At 43.2% G+C, this 20,110-nt stretch overlaps 1 protein-coding gene across 4 annotated transcripts in view; it reads right to left on the bottom strand.

Annotated features, from left to right (window-relative positions):
- Positions 1-20,110, bottom strand: part of KCNQ1 (potassium voltage-gated channel subfamily Q member 1) — a 583,123-nt gene that overhangs the window by 534,422 nt on the left and 28,591 nt on the right. The window lies entirely within an intron of this gene.

Genomic DNA, 20,110 nt, shown 5'->3' with positions numbered 1-20,110 from the left:
ACTCTTCTCAGGTATGTTGATGACACTCAACCACCCAGCTCAGGTAAGCATACAAGTGAACACCCCATCCTGTCATCAAGTGCTATTGTTCCCATATAAGACTCTTCCTAATGCTGTTTAAATACACAACAGTACAAACTCTTGACGCAAGCGGCCTTTGTTTCTTCCACAACAGATTTGTAACATTAAATATTTATAGCTTAAAGAGTTAATGGGAAACTCATAACATTGTTTTCCCTACATCAATACTCTCCTCTTTACTGAGAGGCACCTTTAAAACTTGTGTTTCATTCAAGCGGTTTGTCACATGGAGTTCCCAAATACATCAACAAAAATCAATGTAACTTATTTGGGTCACTGTGTACAAATGGGATTCTGTTAATATACACATACCCATATAAAGGATGTCATTTATCCATAAAAGTGAGTAACAAATCCATTCTTTATGGCATACATTTTCACAAAAGGCCACTGATTATGAGCACCCAATCTGAGACATTTTTTGCCCGATTTCCACAGCTATAGAGGCACATATTGTCCACACCTCTGAAAATCTGGCACAAACTGTTAAAAAGTAGGCACCTCAAAGCACCCCTAAGTGTACTCAGTCTGTGTGACTATGCAAGAGTGGTGCCTTACACATATAGGATAGGTCAAGAAATAAAGACACCTGTCTGTTGCATGTGTCAAACTATTTCTAACACATGCAAACAAACGGCAGGAGGATGGACAGAAAAAGCATATTTTAACAGTAAAGAAGCAAACCCGAGTAAATTAAGTAGAGGAAAGAAGCCTGAAGGTATGTTTATGGATTTTTTACATATCTGTTTTTAAGTACACCATCTAGTTGTTTTTCATGATTTTACAGATTAATTATTTACATTTCCATGATGCTTATGGGCTCCACTCAAAGACAAGGACTTTAATGTGCTAGCCACTGAAACAAGTCAAAACAAAATGCTGAGCCCTGCCTCAAAAAGCTTAAAAATCTAACAGCAAGACAAAAGACAACAGATTAATGTATACAGAACAATGAGACAATATTTATACATTATGATGGGCATTGATCTCAACACATGAACAACCTAGCTGCTACAAGGGTTTTTTTGTTACTGCTGTTTTGGGGCGAGGGGGAGGGAATCATGTATGAAGAAGAAAGAAAGAAAGACTGACTTTTTAACTACTTTATTCAGGGGTTTGGGGTACAAAAAAGTTGGCCTCCAGGGTCCAGGTCCAATATACAAAGCAAAGACAAACAAATTACCACCAAAACCAAGAGCACCATGTCATTACATGCATAACATCACACCATGACAGACACCTTCATTGAATTACACGTCATGCCTAACATGCCGTTATGCCATCAGGACACCGGTCACACGATTGTACAGACCAAAGCCCTCTATAAACAAACGATTCCTACCCTGCTCTGTCCAATCATACACGTGACAACACCTTCAACTTCCCACACAAGGGAAAAAAAAAAAAAAGCAGCCTGGTGAGGGCCCAGAGCACAGCATGAGCTGGGAGTCGCAGTTCACCACCAAACCTGCCCGGTCACTCAGACCGGTCATGACATCAGAGCGTGTATTGAAGACGGCCGTCCTCCACGTGGCACAGTGCTCCCTTAAGCAATGGCGGGCCTTGCCCAAGAAAGAAAACAACTTCCCATTTAATTTCAGAAACTGAAAACCATTAAATCACTGCCTTCCTGCAGCCTCTCAGCTCAAAGGCTGAAAGATAAAGAAGATGAAGTATAATTTATAAGGATACTCTAAAACAGTGGTGCTCAACCTTCTGGACCCACAGGCCAGATGAGCAACGCAGGGTCAGTCTGTGGGCCAGATCATGCTCCACGTGCCAGGACTGGGACCCAGGGATCCCCGCACTAACTCTGCCCAGCCCCATGCACCATAATCAGGGCCCTGCACTGCCCTGTGCCTTATCTAGGCAAACTCACAGGGAGCCCCACAGGCCAGATGAGACTGTGCCGGAGACTGAATCTGGCCTGCAAGCTACAGGTTGAGCCCGTCCCCCTTCCCCCACCCTCCAGCTCCAAAACTTTCAAAACCACTGATTTGTACATGTAATTCACCCTAAGAGCTGTTTTCTACTTATTTATTATCCTTTTTTTTATCATATGCAAGCATTTTGATGCTTTCTTTCACAGCATAATTAGAAATGCTGAAGATTAAAATATAGCTTTCCAAAAGAAGGCTTTTAAAGTAATGGTTACATGCTTGCACACTTTGGCTTTGCTGAACTTGAAATAAAATGAGGACTCTTCAGATGTATTTGTTTTGGTTGACATTTTTTAAAAGTCATTCAATGAAACTGTTTTGGAGTTTTGATTTTTTTTACATCCTTCTATCACATGTCTCCTACTCTGTTAGCATAAAATACTGCATGAACATTGTGAAAGAGATCACTGATTTGTTCTCATGGCTGAGCCTTCATGATCGGGGCTCCTGACATTTTTCTTTAAAAAAATATACTTTCTCCAGAAAAAAAAAAAGAGGTGTGTTGTTAATAATAAACAAGAACAAAAATTACGTAAAAATATTACTCAGTTCAACTAGCCATCACTTTAGCGTAGACTGTAACTACCCTAAAATCAAAAACCCAGCAGCAGTTCCAATCTTAAAAGAAGGATCCCAGAAAACATCATGAAATTGCCTGCTAGTGTTGAAGTGATTATGTAACCATGATGATCCAGGAAATGTGCGAGAAACAAGAATTTCTGTGGGTGATATCTATCACCCACAAAGGCACCCTAAAGTTATCCATCTCCCACACAAAACTCCTTCCCTCTCACATTAAATTGTCTACTACCCTGCATTTCAGCAAGTCAACATGTTAAGATTCTTGGAAACTCCTTAAGGTAATGGTTTATTGCATGATTTAATCTTTGCAGACTTTGTAGATTCTATAACCTGAGGTATCTCTGTTTGCTTACATATAAAGGACAGCAATAAATTGCCACTGCAGGCTTGTGCAATGACAAGTAGCCACCAACATCTTAACAGTCTAGATTTGAATTAAATTTAAAGTTCTGTTTTAACCTCACAGCAGCATGACAATAAAAAATTAATATTTGTGTGCAATCAGAGCACACTAAATTATTTAGGATATGCTGGAAAGACTGCTTAATAATTCTAGCACTTGGCAGTGTTGCCATACCAGTTGCAATGCTTCATAGCATGCCAAGTGTCTGTTATTTTAATTATTTGAGGGGAGGAATCTCCACACTTCTTAAGTGATTTAGGACATGGTGCACATGTCTCTTTTTAGCCTTCAGTTGGATTTGGTTTCCTAAGTCACTGGATGTGTCTATAAGAGCCACTTTACTGTTCAGTAGACTAATCTACTGTACAGTAAAGCATCACCATCTACACATGTAGTGTACTGTAAATTAGTCTATGCACAGTTAGCTACTACATGTAAATACAAATAGTAAATGAACTGTGCATGTTTAGACACTGACCAGAAGCACATTTGCTCCCAGTTAGCCCCAACACCAGGTGGCCATAGGGGCCGGGGAACTCCCCCGGTCCTGGAGCTGCTCCCCACAGGAGCCAGGAGCCGAGCAGCATGGAACTGTTGAGCTCTCTGCTTCCCCGCACAGCCACAGGGCTGGCTGGGAGCTCCCCGACTTCTGGGGAAGCCCCACTGGGCACAGGGCTTGTCCCTAGGACCACTCCCAATGTGTACAGGGCAAGGAGACAGCGGTCGCTGCAGCCAGCAGAACCCTCCTGTCCCCATGTGCATGAACAAACTATACATGAATTAACTTCTAGCGTGCAAGACTGTGAGCCCTAGGTCAAAGCAATCTGTAGCTGCTTGCTTCCTGGCACAGACTCCCTCTCTCCTCCCACATCAGAGGTAAAGAGGAGTCAGGGAAAGACTGTAGAGTGAAATGGTAAGGCTCTATCCATATCCTACCCTTTCTCACCACCCTGCTTTGGAGGAGAAGTGCTGCCATTCAAACAATGCTCTCCCTGAAGCCTCACCCGCACTCCATGACATGGAAAAACCTGCCAGGGAAAACTAGGGACAATTTACACTGTCTTCCACTCTTCTGAGGACACCTAAGGCAAGTCTTGATCTTGCTTAAAACACCTGAAAAACATACCAAACAACTAAATTACAAGAATAAGAACAGGAGTACAACAATACCATTATAACAGGAACAAAATGCCAGAATTCTAGTTCAAAACAAAGCGTTTAAGAATGTGTATGAAGTCATATTTTAATTTTTAAAGAATCATCAAATACAGCCAGCTAAGCATATTTTAGTTCAAAACACTTTCAGATATAGAAAAAGAAAAGGTTCCCTAATACAAAAGTTTCCTTATAATTAATCAGAATGTCAGCACTATGTACGGACAAACGTATTTTGTGAAGAAATGAAGCTCTGGAAAAGGTGGCTCAAAAAGCTTAACACGCTGAGGAAATCTGAGATTGTGGAAATTCTGTGCACAGAAAAGGACCAACATTTAAAGATCTATCTGTAAGTAAAGATTTACCAGCTTAGACTAAGCTCATTAAAAAATCACAAAGGTTTCAATTCCAAAGCTTTAACTCCTTTGTAACATACAGAAATGGGCATTAATCAGCAGCAGCAACTGAAGGGATATGAAACGTTTCAAGCGAGTACTCTACACTAACTCCTCTGACTATTTACTGAATATTCACTAAGCAAGGGTGCCAAGAGAATCCCTTGCTGCTGGATGGCTATACCTCTTCTTCTACACAGCTGGCTTCACAATGGGGCAATTCAATTCCAAGAAAGATTCCCTCCATAAACAGAAAACACTCTGCTAAAGCAAAATGCCTGTCACTGACAGTCATTAGGCGGTCCTGCCCAATGGGCTTTTCAGCCTACTTTGCTCAGTTTAGGACTGGAGTCCAGCCCCCCTACGCAGATGCTTGTATCAGAGACACTAGCACAAATAGAATTTTTGGGGAGGCCACCCAGAATAAGATTTTTTTTTTTATGCCAGTATTTATCCTTCACATTGCAATTACCCACTAGGAGCCTCAGTCATGATCCGGGAACCCCCTGTGGTAGGCGCTCTACAAACAGAACAGAAAAACAGTTGCTGCCCCAACAATCTTAAAATCTAAGTAGAGTCTAGGGATGGAGAGAGTGCTTAGAGTCCAGCCAGCAAACAGTTGGGGGTTATTAAGCTCAAGCAATGTTGCCATATGACCAATGAGAGAGTGGGCATTCTGGGAAGATTTCACAGAGGCTTTACTTATATTTTTAGTCTAGTGAGTAACCTCCGTTCCTGGCCTAGTAAGTATAGGCTCCATCTTTGTGTATTGTTATGTTTCTTAGGTGCATACAGAAAAAATAACCAAGAGGTAGAACACAGAACTCGCAGGGGCCTCCAGTCAGTCTCCTGCTGTTGTAGGCAATGACCATCATACAGTCATACAGAACAAGCAGGATGAACTGAACAAGCAGGATGAACTTGAACAAGCAGGATGAACTAGCGTTCCTGCTTGCACTAAACACCTATGACTTAGTGGGGCTAACAGAGACCTGGTGGGATTCAACCCATGACTGGGCGGTACATATTGAGGGCTATAGATTGTACAGAAAGGACAGGTCGGGGAAGAAAGGGGGGGGGGGGGGGTTGCACTTTATGTCAGTGAGCAATATACATCAACCCTCATCAAGACAGAATCCAAGGTTGAGGAAGTAGAAGGATTGTGGGTTAGGCTACATGGGGGGCAAGGAGAAAGGGATTTGGTGGTAGGGGTCTGCTACAGACCCCCACACCAAGGGGAAGAAATAGATGCGGGGCTCCTGAGGCAACTCTCAGAGACCATAAAAGCTAAAGAGGCGGTAGTCATGGGGGACCTAAACTACCCGGACATCTGCTGGGAGACGCAGACAGCAAGGTCCCATCGCTCACGCAGGTTTCTAACCTGTGTACAGGACCTCCACCTGACACAGGAGGTGCATGGTCCCACTAGGGGGAATGCCATACTGGATCTGGTATTGGCAACAGGGGATGACATGATAGGGGACCTCCAGATCGGTAGCCATTTGGGAGACAGTGATCACCTAATAATAGAATTCAACATAAGACGGAGAGTGGGTAAGGTAACTAGTAGGGTGAAAGTGCTAGACTTTAGGAAAGCTGATCTCAATGCACTCAGGCAATTAGTCAAGGACGCACTGCAGAGTAGGAGTTTTGAAGGGATGGGAGCCCAAGAAGGGTGGCTGTGCCTTAAGGAAACGATCCTTCGGGCACAAAGCAAGACGATCCCCGAGCGAGGCAAAAAAGGGAAAGGGGCCAGGAGGCTTCCATGGCTGACCAGAGAAATCCAGGGCAGCCTAAGGGCCAAAAGGGGAGCACATAAAAAGTGGAAACAGGGTGAGATCACTAAAGATGAATATACCTCCTCTGCTCGTGCTTGTAGGGAGGCAGTTAGGCGGGCCAAAGCTACCATGGAGCTGAGGATGGCAACCCAAGTAAAAGACAACAAGAAATTGTTTTTTAGATATATAGGGAGTAAAAGGAAGGCCCAGGGAGGAATAGGACCCCTGCTAAATGGGCAGAAACAATTGGTGACAGACAGGGGGGACAAGGCTGAACTCCTCAACGAGTTCTTTGCCTCAGTGTTCCTAAGTGAGGGGCACGACAAGTCTCTCACTGGGGTTGTAGAGAGGCTTCCATACGTAGACCCTGAGATGGTGCAGAGTCACTTGGAAGAACTGGATGCCTTTAAGTCGGCAGGCCCGGATGAGCTCCATCCGAGGGTGCTGAAGGCACTGGCCAACATCATTGCAGAGCCACTGGCGGGAATATTCGAACGCTTGTGGCACACGGGCCAAGTCCTGGAGGACTGGAAAAGGGCTAACATGGTCCCCATTTTCAAAAAGGGGAGGAAGGAGGACCCGGGCAACTATAGGCCAGTCAGTCTCACCTCCATCCTTGGTAAAGTCTTTGAAAAAATTACATTTGTGAGAGCCCGGCAGGGCAAATTATGCTGAGGGGAAACCAGCACGGGTTTGTGGCGGGCAGATCGTGCCTGACCAATCTAGTCTCTTTCTATGACCAGGTTACGAAACACCTGGACACAGGAGGAGGGGTGGATGTCGTATACTTAGACTTCAGGAAGGCCTTCGATACGGTATCCCACCCCATACTGGTGAACAAGTTAAGAGGCTGTGATGTGGATGACTACACAGTCCGGTGGGTGGCGAATTGGCTAGAGGGTCGCACCCAACGAGTCGTGGTGGATGGGTCGGTTTCGACCTGGAAGGGTGTGGGCAGTGGGGTCCCGCAGGGCTCGGTCCTTGGACAGATACTCTTTAATGTCTTCATCAGTGACTTGGACGAGGGAGTCAAATGTACTCTGTCCAAGTTTGCAGATGACACAAAGCTATGGGGAGAAGTGGACACGCCGGAGGGTAGGGAACAGCTGCAGGCAGACCTGGATAGGTTGGACAAGTGGGCAGAAAACAACAGGATGCAGTTCAACAAGGAGAAATGCAAAGTGCTGCACCTAGGGAGGAAAAATGTCCAGCACACCTACAGCCTAGGGAATGACCTGCTGGGTGGCACAGAGGTGGAAAGGGATCTTGGAGTCCTAGTGGACTCCAAGATGAACATGAGCCGGCAGTGTGACGAAGCCATCAGAAAAGCCAATGGCACTTTATCGTGCATCAGCAGATGCATGACGAATAGGTCCAAGGAGGTGATACTTCCCCTCTATCGGGCACTGGTCAGACCGCAGTTGGAGTACTGCGTGCAATTCTGGGCGCCACACTTCAAGAAGGATGCGGATAACCTGGAGAGGGTCCAGAGAAGGGCAACTCGTATGGTCAAGGGCCTGCAGACCAAGCCCTACAAGGAGAGACTAGAGAAACTGGACCTTTTCAGCCTCTGCAAGAGAAGGTTGAGAGGCGACCTTGTGGCTGCCTTTAAGTTCATCACGGGGGCACAGAAGGGAATTGGTGAGGATTTATTCACCAAGGCGCCCCCAGGGGTCACAAGAAACAATGGCCACAAGCTAGCAGAAAGCAGATTTAGATTGGACATTAGGAAGAACTTCTTCACAGTTCGGGTGGCCAAGGTCTGGAACGGGCTCCCAAGGGAGGTGGTGCTCTCCCCTACCCTGGGGGTCTTCAAGAGGAGGTTAAATAAGCATCTAGATGGGGTCATCTAGACCCAGCACTCTTTCTTGCCTATGCAGGGGGTCGGACTCGATGATCTATTGAGGTCCCTTCCGACCCTAACATCTATGAATCTATGAGTCCTTGTCATAAACCTATCAAGCTCCATTTTAAAATTAGTTAGATCCTTTGCTACTACCACCCCTACTGGAAGGTAGTTCCAGAACTGAAACTCCCATGATCACTAGAAACCATCTACAAATTTCCCATCAAAAAACTTATTCATGACCAGTGTACACCTAATTGTTCTTGTACTAATATATAAAAATCAAACATGTTCCCTCTCAGGCTTTGTTGAAGGAGACCAAATAAAATAAATTCCATTTAGCAGTTTTATGTATAGCAAGGCATTACCCTAGCAGCTATTCTTTGTATATGTTCTAGTTTGCCCATATTAAAAAAAATGAGATTCAAACAGAATTGTACACAGTATTCTAAATCACATCTTTTCAGTGCCTCATACAATTACATTAATACTTACCTTTGCTTTCTGAAAAATACCTTGTTTGATACTTTCTACAACAGTGCAAGGACCCTCCTTGCAAAAGAGTAGGTGCAATGAAGGAGGCCAGAGTTCATGCAGAGATGTAAGTCACAGAGAAAGAACCAGTGAGGACAGATGGCTTATAGCAGTGGTTTTAAACCTTTTTTCATTTGCAGACCCCTAAAAAATTTCAAATGGAAGTGCGGCCCTCTTTGGAAATTTCCAGTGGAGGTGCAGACTCCTTTGTATTACAAGGGTGGGTATTCACATATTTTAATTGATCACAGTCATCTTTCGTGGATTCCTTAGGCATGGTCTGCAGACCCCCACAGGTCCACAGACTACTGGCTGAAAATCACTGGCCTACAGTTACAGGGGACTTGGAATACACGAGCTTACATCCCAGTCCTACCACAGATTTGCTATGCAGCCATGGGCAATTCACTACATCATTCTGTGCCTTAGTTCTCCATCTGTAAGATAAAAATAACAGTACTTCTCTAACCTCACAGGCATGTTGCAATATTAAATACATTAAGCATTATATGATACTGAGTTATTACAATAAAGATGCTATAGAAGTGCTTAAAAATACACACGCAATAATCAGCAACAAGAATATAAACCCCCTGGCTCCTGAAAGACCAATGCAAATGTCTGAAATAACTGTTACCTCCAAGTCAGGGCTGAATGGCCTGAGTAGGGACCAGGAGCAAGTATATGGGGCCTTTCACATGCGTGTTGTGTGGGCCACCTCCTAGTAGAAAAAATTGCACATGAACCACCTTGGCTAACTATAGACAATTAAAAAGCCTGAGGCTGAATCGATTCAGTCTTTGCAAGTTAATCCAAGATGCAAAAATTAAACTGAGAAACAACTGGACGCACATTTACCTTTGATTCAGGAAATGCAGCCTTATGCCTGCAGTGGCTCAGGCCAGATGCTGGCAAGTGCTAAAGCATGGCTCTCTGGCATTTCCTCTTTCTGCTGCCCCCAAGGTCTCTGGGATTTGCAGTCCAGCATCAGAGCAGCAGGACTCTGTAAGGTTGCTCATCACTTCTTCCTCCTGCTTCCAGGTGCCTCTGGGATTTATAGTCCACTGTTGCAGCCAGCAGTAACTTTCAGCGAGTTTAGCAGGACAGGGCAGCTCTGGACTGATTTATCTTGAAACAGGAAAGGGTCTGTGGCAGAAGTTCAATAAACCGGTTTGACCCAAATCAGTTAAGTCTGATACAACATTCAACCAGGCTTATCTTAAACCAGTTTCAGTCATTTTGAAACTGGTTTGTGTGTACTGAACTTCTGTTCTGTTACAGGTTTAAACTAGTTTCTGATCACTTAAACCAGTTTATGTATAACTTCTGTTCCTAGCCTGTAAGTTTGTACTAACACTTCACCTCACCTCACATTCACAGTTGTACAACTTCCCTGTCACAACTACAATAACTTCCTGCATAGAAAATTAATAATAGGAAAAAGCTTGTACATTATTGTTTCTGTCTGGACCATAATAAACATTTTGTCCTCTTTGGAAGTAGATTAAACACAATGCCTATTACTTTTACTCTTCATTTCATAGTCCTCTCTGTTACCTGTGCTGTTCCTCTTTAACTAATACAGAGAGTAAACAACTTATTGGCAGCAGGTACTCCACACATTAGTTTGGGTATTTCTGCTGAAACACATTTAAAAGGTTCTCCAGAACTGGTTCAAAGCTGATTAAACAAAGCCTGTTGAACAAAAAGTCAGAAAAGAACGACAACACAAAATCTAGCTGAAAAATATTCACATGCTAAATAAAAGACATAACAAAAACTCCACGCATAAATACCAAAAGCATGGTGACTTAATCAACTAATGAACAGATTTGCCATATTCAGCCTGATTAATACTGAGCTACCTCCTGATGTGAAATGCTGAAAAGTTAAGACCTAAGGCCAATCCTTTGAAAAGCCACATTTTTTTAATCCTCAGTATACATAGTTAGACACTTGTAATTAAGTTTATCATTGCTTCTCCATAGCACACATAGCTTGCATTCTCAATCAGTCCCCTCTGGGAGTAACAGGATTGGATATGCCGATACATTTTCACAGCACATTCTGCTGGAGGAAAGTCCTCTGGCTTGTTTCTCATCAGATACAGTCTCTAAGAGAGTAAGTGCTATACAACCAGTAAATGCCGCAGAGTTCAACTGCACTCCGAATTTACAATCAATTCACAGGTTATTTGGCTGTTAGCTGTTTGACATCACCACACTGATGTACTAATTATCTTGTTGGTACTATCTGTAGTTTCATTGCACTATTTATACAATGTAGATACAGTACTTTATTAAAAAAACGCTCCTGTTTCATGAACAATTACAATCTCATTAAAAAAAAAAAGTAGAATTCTGAATGCCTGGCACAATTTATCGTAAGAGGGTAAACGCTTGCTTATTTAGTGAGTACAGGGAAATTAAAAAGGTAAAATATCTATGTGCACAACTGAAAAAAGGACAGATGAGAAGATAAAAGGGCAGTGAAAAGATATTAATCTATTTCTGTTTTATATTGTATTAAGCAGATGACACCAAACTTTGGAGCAAAGCATCCACACCAGAAGACAGGCGGATGATCCAGGCTGACCTGGACAGGCTCAGCAAGTGGGCGGACGAGAATCTGATGGTGTTCAACGCCGATAAATGCAAGGTTCTCCACCTTGGGAAGAAAAACCCGAAGCATCCTTATAGGCTCGGCAGTGCTGTGTTGGCTAGCACTATGGAAGAAAGAGACTTGGGGGTCATCATTGACCACAAGATGAACACGAGCCTGCAATGTGATGCTGCAGCTAGTAAAGCGACCAAAACGCTGGCTTGCATCCATAGATGCTTCTCAAGCAAATCCCGGGACGTCATTCTCCCCTTGTACTCGGCCTTAGTGAGGCCGCAGCTGGAGTACCGCGTCCAGTTTTGGGCTCCACAATTCAAAAAGGATGTGGAGAAGCTTGAGAGAGTCCAGAGAAGAGCCACGCGCATGATCAGAGGTCAGGGAAGCAGAACCTACGATGACAGGTTGAGAGCCCTGGGGCTCTTTAGCCTGGAAAAGCGCAGGCTCAGGGGTGATCTGATGGCCACCTACAAGTTTATCGGGGTGACCACCAGTATCTGGGGGAACATTTGTTCACCAGAGCGCCCCAAGGGATGACAAGGTCGAATGGTCACAAACTACTACAAGATTGTTTCAGGCTGGACATAAGGAAGAATTTCTTTACTGTCTGAGTCCCCAAGGTCTGGAACAGCCTGCCACCGGAGGTGGTTCAAGCGCCTTCATTGAACACCTTCAAGATGAAACTGGATGCTTATCTTGCTGGGATCCTATGACCCCAGCTGACTTCCCGCCCTTTGGGTGGGGGGCTGGACTCGATGATCTTCTGAGGTCCCTTCCAGCCCTAATGTCTATGAAATCTATGAAAGCAAAGAAACTGGCATAACAAAAACTGCCCCTCAAAGTGCTTGGGCACAGCTGCTCTGACCACTTGCATGCTGCCTGATCCACTATTTGCCACCTGCCTACATTCACTGCTAGCAAATGTGGAGGCAAGCAGCCAGCAGAAGCTGAATACATATTGTTCCAGTACACGAGTTTTTCACCGCAGGCTGCCTGAGAAAGAGAAATGATTTAGGACAGTATTACCCCAGGCAGTTTCCTTCTGTAGACAGCTTTGGGTGTAAGTCCCTTGATGAAAAAAGGAGTTTTCCTTTTGCTTTAAGCATTGAGTCACTTTTACTAAACAGATTAGAAAGCAAAATCAAGTAACTCCTCCAGTTTTCTCCCAGTGCTTTTTAAATGTTGAAATATAGCATGCCGAAAGCAAAGGAAAAAATCAAAACCAAACAACAACAAAACCCCCAGAAAATGGTGAAGTGGAAAGAGATTCCAAAGAAACAAGATGAACGAGAAAGAAATGCAAATGGACAAACACATCCAGAACGGTAAAAGACAGTGATTAATGGTTGTACAGCTTTTTAAATATACATGCTGACAGACATGTTATATCTGCAGTAGAAGTAATAGTAGCATGTCATACTTTTTCCGCCAACCATTACACAAGATGACAAAATTAAGGGTGTTCTGGTTATCACCTTCTTTGGCAGCCGAGACAAACATACCATAGCAAATTGTTTACCATCATTATCTCATTTATAAATTTCAGGCTATGGCAGCTAATCCACTGTCATATTAGCAGGTCTTTCTGGGCACATCAGACAGAACTGTCTGAAGCACTAAAAGGAATTAAGCACCCAGCTCCCATTTCAAATAATGACTGCTGGGCAGGTGAGTCCCTTAACCATATTTGCAAATCCAATTTTTACACCATACTCAGTACTAATACACATATGCTATCTAAGGCCTGCTGCTGGGGTGGAGGTGGAAGCTTGCATGGCAACTGCCCATGTCTTACCTACTGAGTAAGCAAAGAACTTCGGTCTCCAGGACTGTCAAGGTATCGTGACTACATTCACATGCAACAATATTTTAAAAGTAAAGTGGGCAGTATATGGCCAAAAATTGGAATTGGATCAGGACCAGACAAATTTCAAACCTCAACCAAGTGTGCAGGAAACCAGTAAGGGGTAAAAACACTACAAAAAGCAAGATATAGAAAAAACTTTTTTTAAAAAGGGAGCTCGTCTGTATCTCTTTCCCCACTCAGCCTCATTCTTACCAGATTATTGCAAGAATTTGGGCAGTAATCTATCTTCTAGGTCAGGGGTTGGCAGCCTAGGCTGAATCCAGCCCACAGAGCTTTTGGATCTGGCTTGCTAAGATATCATAGCTCTATCTGTGCTGCATTCAGGTGCCCAGCTCTCTCTGTACCACAACTGGGTGGCAGGGAGAATCAATGGAGACAGCCAGGTCCTAGTGCCACCAACTCAGACCAGAGCTGGGTCATTCTAGCCCCTCTCTAGAAAATGCTGCTACCCACTATTCAAGGCCTAAAACTAGATAAAGAACTTTGGGGCACCTTATAAACAATATAACAACATCCACAATACTGTACTCAGAAGCATGAGGACCCAAAGCTAGCTCCTACTTAACTTGGTAAAAAGGTACTTGAAAAGCAAAACAGCAAGCTCTGTATTCTTGCTGCACAACAGTTCATTAATCTGTGCATGCGCCTGCATGTACAGTCCAGTTTCCCACTTGCAAATGTGCAGAGGGCAGGGTAACCCCCTCACTGGAAAGTGGCTAAAGAAATTTACCTGTGTTCAAAGCAGCTCAAGCATATTATTTAGGTACAATTTCACTCCTTTGTCATGTCCAACTGATTGCATCTATGCACACACATGCCCACATAGTTACATTCATTTTCATAAATTAAGTGAAACCAAAGTGAATTCACGATCACTGGGCATTTTTAAATCAAAGACTGGATATTTTTATAAAAATGTAAATTCCACTTCAAACTGGAATTGCTTCGTTTAAGTCCCTATGGCCTGCATTATAAAGAAGCTTAAATGAGATAATTATACTGATCTTTAATCTATGAAAGAGTAAAACTTTTCTAATACTGAGATACAATTTAGATTCACTACTAGTTTCAATATGCAATGCCAGTTCCTGTTCCAAACACTCATTCCCTTTGTGTCATCTCCTCCATACAGATGTGTTCACACACACAAACACCTGCTCACTAGGGGGGCGTGAAGTGGGCCCTATTCGATTCGAATTTGGATTTGGCCCGAATCAGGGACAGGTGATTCGATTTGCTGATTCGGACCACTGTCCCTGATTTGATTTGACCAAATTCTAATTTGAAGATTCAATGCTGATTTGGAGAATCAGCGATTCAGACATAGTCATAGCTTTAAAAGTTTTTTTACATACCTTGAGGCAGCAGGTGTGGCTCATGATTGCTGTGATGGTGGGGTGCATGGAGCATCCCACAGGAGTGCGGGGGGGCCCACTACGTGCTCAGCAGTGAACCCGAAAGTAAACCGGAACTACTTCCAGTCCACTTCCGGGTCTGCCAGGAAGCGCACAGGGGCCCCCCCCCCCCCCGCACTCCCTAAGCTCGGTGATCGGCTGCAGGGGAACCCCAGGTGTCCCCCCCCAGATCCACTAGGCACCAGTCACTGAGCCAGGGGAGTGCAAGGAGCCCCTCCCCCCGTGCTCCCCGGCAGACCCAAAAGTGGACCAGAAGTGCTTCTGGTCTATTTCTGGGTCTGCTGCTGAGTGTGCTGGGGAGCCCCCACACACTTCTGTGGGACACTCCATGCGCCCCACAAGTATGTAGAAAACACATTTAAACTTGTGTCTATGGCCAAATCTCTGAATCTTTCTGAATCTCTCCGAATTGATTCAGAGGGTTCCGATTTGATTCGGAAAAATTAAAGGGTCCTCCGATTCTATTTGGATTCAGAGATTTGGCTACCTAATCAGGCCAAATCTCCACTGAATACAGTCAGGGACCAAAGCTTCACACAGCCCTAATATTCATCCTCTATTCCCAGGTGCCAACTACTTTGTGGGACTAAAAATGGTTCCACACACAGTGGCCATTCCTTCAGCCAAGTAGCTGACTGTGTGTCTCTTCTCAATGATGTTACCTCAATTATTTAGCCCACTTACTCTTGTGTTTTGAATTGTTATTCTGGAGTATATGCTAAAGTTGTATTAAATTCTATTTCTGCTTTAATTATTTGTGCATTTACAAGTAAATATTTACATTCCTAATTATCTGTAGTAGTGTTAAGTAAGAGGTTGTAGCATGATGAGGTTCCATAAAACATAATGCTAGTCTCTTGCTTTTGTACTTGTTTACTACTACACCCTTTAAATAATCTATTATGCATCAATTCCCTCCATTTCTTTTATTAGGTGGGGGAGGGGAGGGATATATGTGACATCATTAATTATTGCTTCCTCTGTGCCTGTTTACAAGGGCACAATCCAATGAACAGTTGCACAAAATACCAAAAAGGTCATTGTTAGAATTGCTTGACTTTTGTCAAAAAATAGTAACTTAAAGCTGACAGGTCATACACTATTGTGAAAAGCTAATAGGCATATCCAGAGGCAGAATTTGGGCCTGGGGTACTTGGAAAGAAGGCAAGCAAACAACCAAAGTGGGGCACACAAACAGAAGCATAAGATGCGAAGGATAGTAAGAGAATAACAAGTATGAGAGGCACAAAATTAAAAAGATATGGTAGGGACACCTTTAGTAATAGTATTACAAGTTTTGGAATGTGAAACAATTTTAATATAGATAAAAAGACAAATACAGAGAATTTAAGATTTAAAAAAAAAAAAAAAAAAAAAAGCAAACTTCGTTGTGTGTTCCAAGTCCTGGTTTTTGAATGGTCAGGGTTGGCAAATATGGGACATAAAAGAAGCAGAAGTCCTGAATTTAGGGGAAATAAAAGCAATGTTTTTAGTTAGACAAGTAACTAAAAAATAAAACTTCTTACAAACCTTTAGGCCTCATTATTAAATTAAGAGTTGGGAGGAGAGATTCCCCAAAAGAAAAATTAAAGGCCAAGGTTTGTTTTAGTTTGGCTTTTTTATTTATTCTTAAAATAGGAGCCTAAAACTCTTTCAACTATATTTAGATATCCGCCTGATTCTCCAAAATGCCAAGCCACCTACCTTACCCACTGATGTAACTGGGGCTCCATATGGACTCATAGATCCACCCCCATGAAGAAAGTTGTGAGAACAGGGTTAACCACAACATAAAGGCAATGCAACACTGACTATTTTGGAAAACTGCTTCTACCTTCTCTCTATCCCCTAAATATGAAATTAATTTCAAATTATAGGCATGGACTGACTACAGATGGTCATGCTTTAAACACAGACCATTTCTTTTTCATTTTCTGTTGCCTTAAAAAGATGGGTAATTGTATTAATATAGCTACATGCTAATGCCATGTTGACTATGTACAACTAAGAGTCAAGAAATGCAAAAGTTACAAGTTTGAGCAGCAACACGGGATAGCAGGATATGTAGTTTAGTGTACAACTCCACATCCCACATTGCACACCACAGATTTGTGCAATGCAGCTCAGCTGACATTTCCCTGGGGGTAAAAAGTGTATTTTTCATCCTTTATAATTTCACTGCATCATGTCAACTTTTCATAATTCTGATTATGATTATATTTTGCATACAATCAGCTTCACAAAATACATGATCTTGTTGGTGGTTGTGGTCTTTTTTGTTATGGTTGCTGGGCAGGAGGGGGTTGCATTTTCTTCTGTATTCAGCATGGAGACGTTCCCTGCCAGAAACAGTATCTTTAATGTACAGTACAGTACAGAGTTGCTAGGACCTAATGACGTTAAACAAACAGCACCTCTCCATTGCCTAGCATTTAAAATTGATAAGAGCCCTCTGTTCTCCTGGAATTCTTTTCAACTCTAACCATAAGCTCTGGAATTGCCAACCACTGAAGGTTTTTATGACATTGCTTTTTATGAACATACAGCCCAGCAGGAGCTGATAAGGGCTTCTGCATGCTTGGCTGGTGTTTGCCCATGGCCAAGACTGTTGACAGGGGGTTTATTATTGTGAAAGACACCAATAGTACCCCAAGGACAGCCTGGGACATTCCAACACTTGTCACAGAGGTGCCAATTTCCCACTAAATCACACAACACTGTGACTTCAGAGAGCCCTTGTTCAGCTGATAACAATTTTAAACTTTGATGCTGGCTGGAAGAGGGTAAAAGGAGTTACTGTATTCCATCTAATATTCTAGCATACTAGAACTCCTGGTTACCTGGAGAAAAAATGATGTCACCTACACCAGAGACTTCAACCACTGCAGGCCAATTGCTGTTGTTAATATTGTAGTTAATATTTTTGCATACTTTAAGGAAACTGCTAAAAGCTGTGCTTTGGACTAGTACAAGTTTAATCAAAAAGGGTAAATGATATCTGCCTGAATAGATTATTTACTTTGTATTGTGGTAGCCCCTAGGAACTCCTGTGGTCAGCCAAGGTCTTACTGTGGTAGATTCTGTACTAATACAGAAGAGAGATTTATACCATGGTTTACAAAGTTTAGAAATGGGAGCTATACCCATGACTGGTCCCTGCAATGGCTAAAATCATAGCAAAACCAGTGTAGCCAAAGCTATTTATTTAAATATATATTTAAATATAATACCTTTTCCTTCCACTGTAAATATCTATTCTATATGATAGTAGCATACTATACTGTGTTCCACATAAGCAAAAGGCCCCGATACCTCATAGTATCCATTGCTCAAAGATCCCTTCTGATATGGGCCTGCAGTCCAATGACCTCACAAGTGCATGCCTAGCACAGGTACTCCTCAGTTTGCTCCAGCAGCAATAGTCTTGTTGTTTGCTTGCAGACCTGGGAGAGCAGCCCAGGCTTCTGGTTTGTTTGTTTTAAACCAGATTACCAAATGGTTGCTCAGCTCCACAAGGACTATTCAAAGGAGAGAAGGAACTACCCCAATAGACCTGCTAATTTGTTCCAGTTCCTCATAAACTGGCAGAGTCAGTCCCTTCAACTTTCATCACATAAGTGATGGGAAGGAGCCAAGGTAGCTGACTCAGGGTGATGTGGTGGGAAGAAGGGCGTTCTCCATCCTGGTGACTGAGGCCAGCAGAAAGTAGGCAAGCCTTTTTTTCCTGTTTAGTCCGGTTTGTTTACTTGGCTGTTTGCTTGTCTGTTGTTTCAGCTTGCGTAAGCAAGACATTTTGTACAGTCTGCATGAAATGTTATATTCCTTAAGATGCTCGTGCCAACGTTTTCCATCTTCCTTGCATTATACTAGCAATGCCTTGGTTTGATGGTGTTTTTACATAAAATCTTATTTTCTTCCCATAGTCATTCTAACATATAAAGGGTTGGTGAAGAAGAGATACAAACCTCCTCCTCTACTACTCCTACATATAAAAAAAAAAAAATGGTACTTATTCAGGACCAGGTATGTTTTAAAATAAATCCCTTTAAAAATGTGGCCCTATACTATAAGTGTTATGCTTTTGTGTAGATATTAATCCCAGTGTTCTGGCCTAATTCCATTTGGGATAACCACATCCTGCCTACTTGAACATTTCAACTGGATGCGATCTCTTTCTTCACTTCTATAAACTGCCCATCTTTGCAGTGCTCCATCTCCAGAGATGGCTAAAGTTCAGCAGAGGAGAAATACTGCTAAAGATAGCAGCATTCAAGGACTTTTGGATATGGAGGGGTGGGGTGAAAGTTAATGGCAAGGACTGTCTTACTAAACACCTGGCTGTTCAGCCTTTAAAAACTGAGCGTACATATTGAGCACATATGCAACAGTGGCACAAGTGTAAACCTGAACAAATGCACGTAGGGACTGAATTTGAAACAGAAGCATAATGAACAATTTCAGCAGCCTGGGCAGAGCAGGGTGAGGGGTTCCAAATGCCATAGAGTAGAGGGAGGTGCCCACTTTTCTTTGGCTGCCATTATGGTACCTCTTGCCTACCTGGGACTGCTGCCCCACTCACCCCACACTAGTTACACTACCACTTTGATACTGTGTTTGCTATTAATGTTGAGCACATTAATAATGTTGAAATGTCTCTCAGGGGGCTCCCACACACCCACTGAGTGACGCCCACGCCCCTGGACAGCCAACACACTTCCAGGGGACTGGGCATGACCGAGCCCCACTTTCCTCCCCACCCCATTAGCGACAACATCAGTGACAGGCTTCTGCAGCCCACCCAGCTCCATGCGACTGCACCTGCTTGTGGCGCCATGGATGTTTCCTGGTGGGCTCCTGCACACTCACTTAGAGTTACCCATGGTGCCACAAGCCAGCAGTGCCAGGGAGCTGGGTATGATGGAACCTCCCCCCTACCCAGCAGCAACATCAGTGATAGGCTTCTGCAGCCTGCCTAGCTTTCCAAGGAGGGTGCAAATGCAGGGGCTGTGGGGAGCCTGCAAAGGCACCTGCGATGCTAGTGGACAGCGACCTACCTTGATTTGCAAGTGGACCTGGTACTGAAGTTTGATTCACTGGTCTAACCTGAATCAATTAAATCTGATACTTCATCAATCCAGGTCTATCTTAGACCAGGATCCACATTTTTTAAAGCAGTCTATGTGCTCCAAACTTCTATTGTGTCCCAGTTATAGTCTGGTTTCCAACCACCTAAAAATTGGAAGAAGTTGAGGACTATCTGTACCGACATTACACACGTTTCACACTTACAACATTTATAAATTGACACCCTGTTTCAACTTTCTGACGTCAGTTTCGACTCTACACCACTTGATCTGACACCAACCCACATCAGCAAACAAGTTCGCTGTGTCACCCATCTCCCTGGAGAACATCTGTCCAAACTTCCTTGGACACTTTCTTTAAGAAAGCAGACAAGACTCCAAAAAAACCTGCATCCAAGACTCCGGAGAAGACTC

Source organism: Alligator mississippiensis, chromosome 2, assembly GCF_030867095.1.
Source record: "Alligator mississippiensis isolate rAllMis1 chromosome 2, rAllMis1, whole genome shotgun sequence".
In the NCBI taxonomy this organism is placed as follows: Eukaryota; Metazoa; Chordata; order Crocodylia; family Alligatoridae; genus Alligator; species Alligator mississippiensis.
Note: the sequence above shows the minus strand (reverse complement) of the source record. Positions and strands in the feature narration are given on the sequence as shown.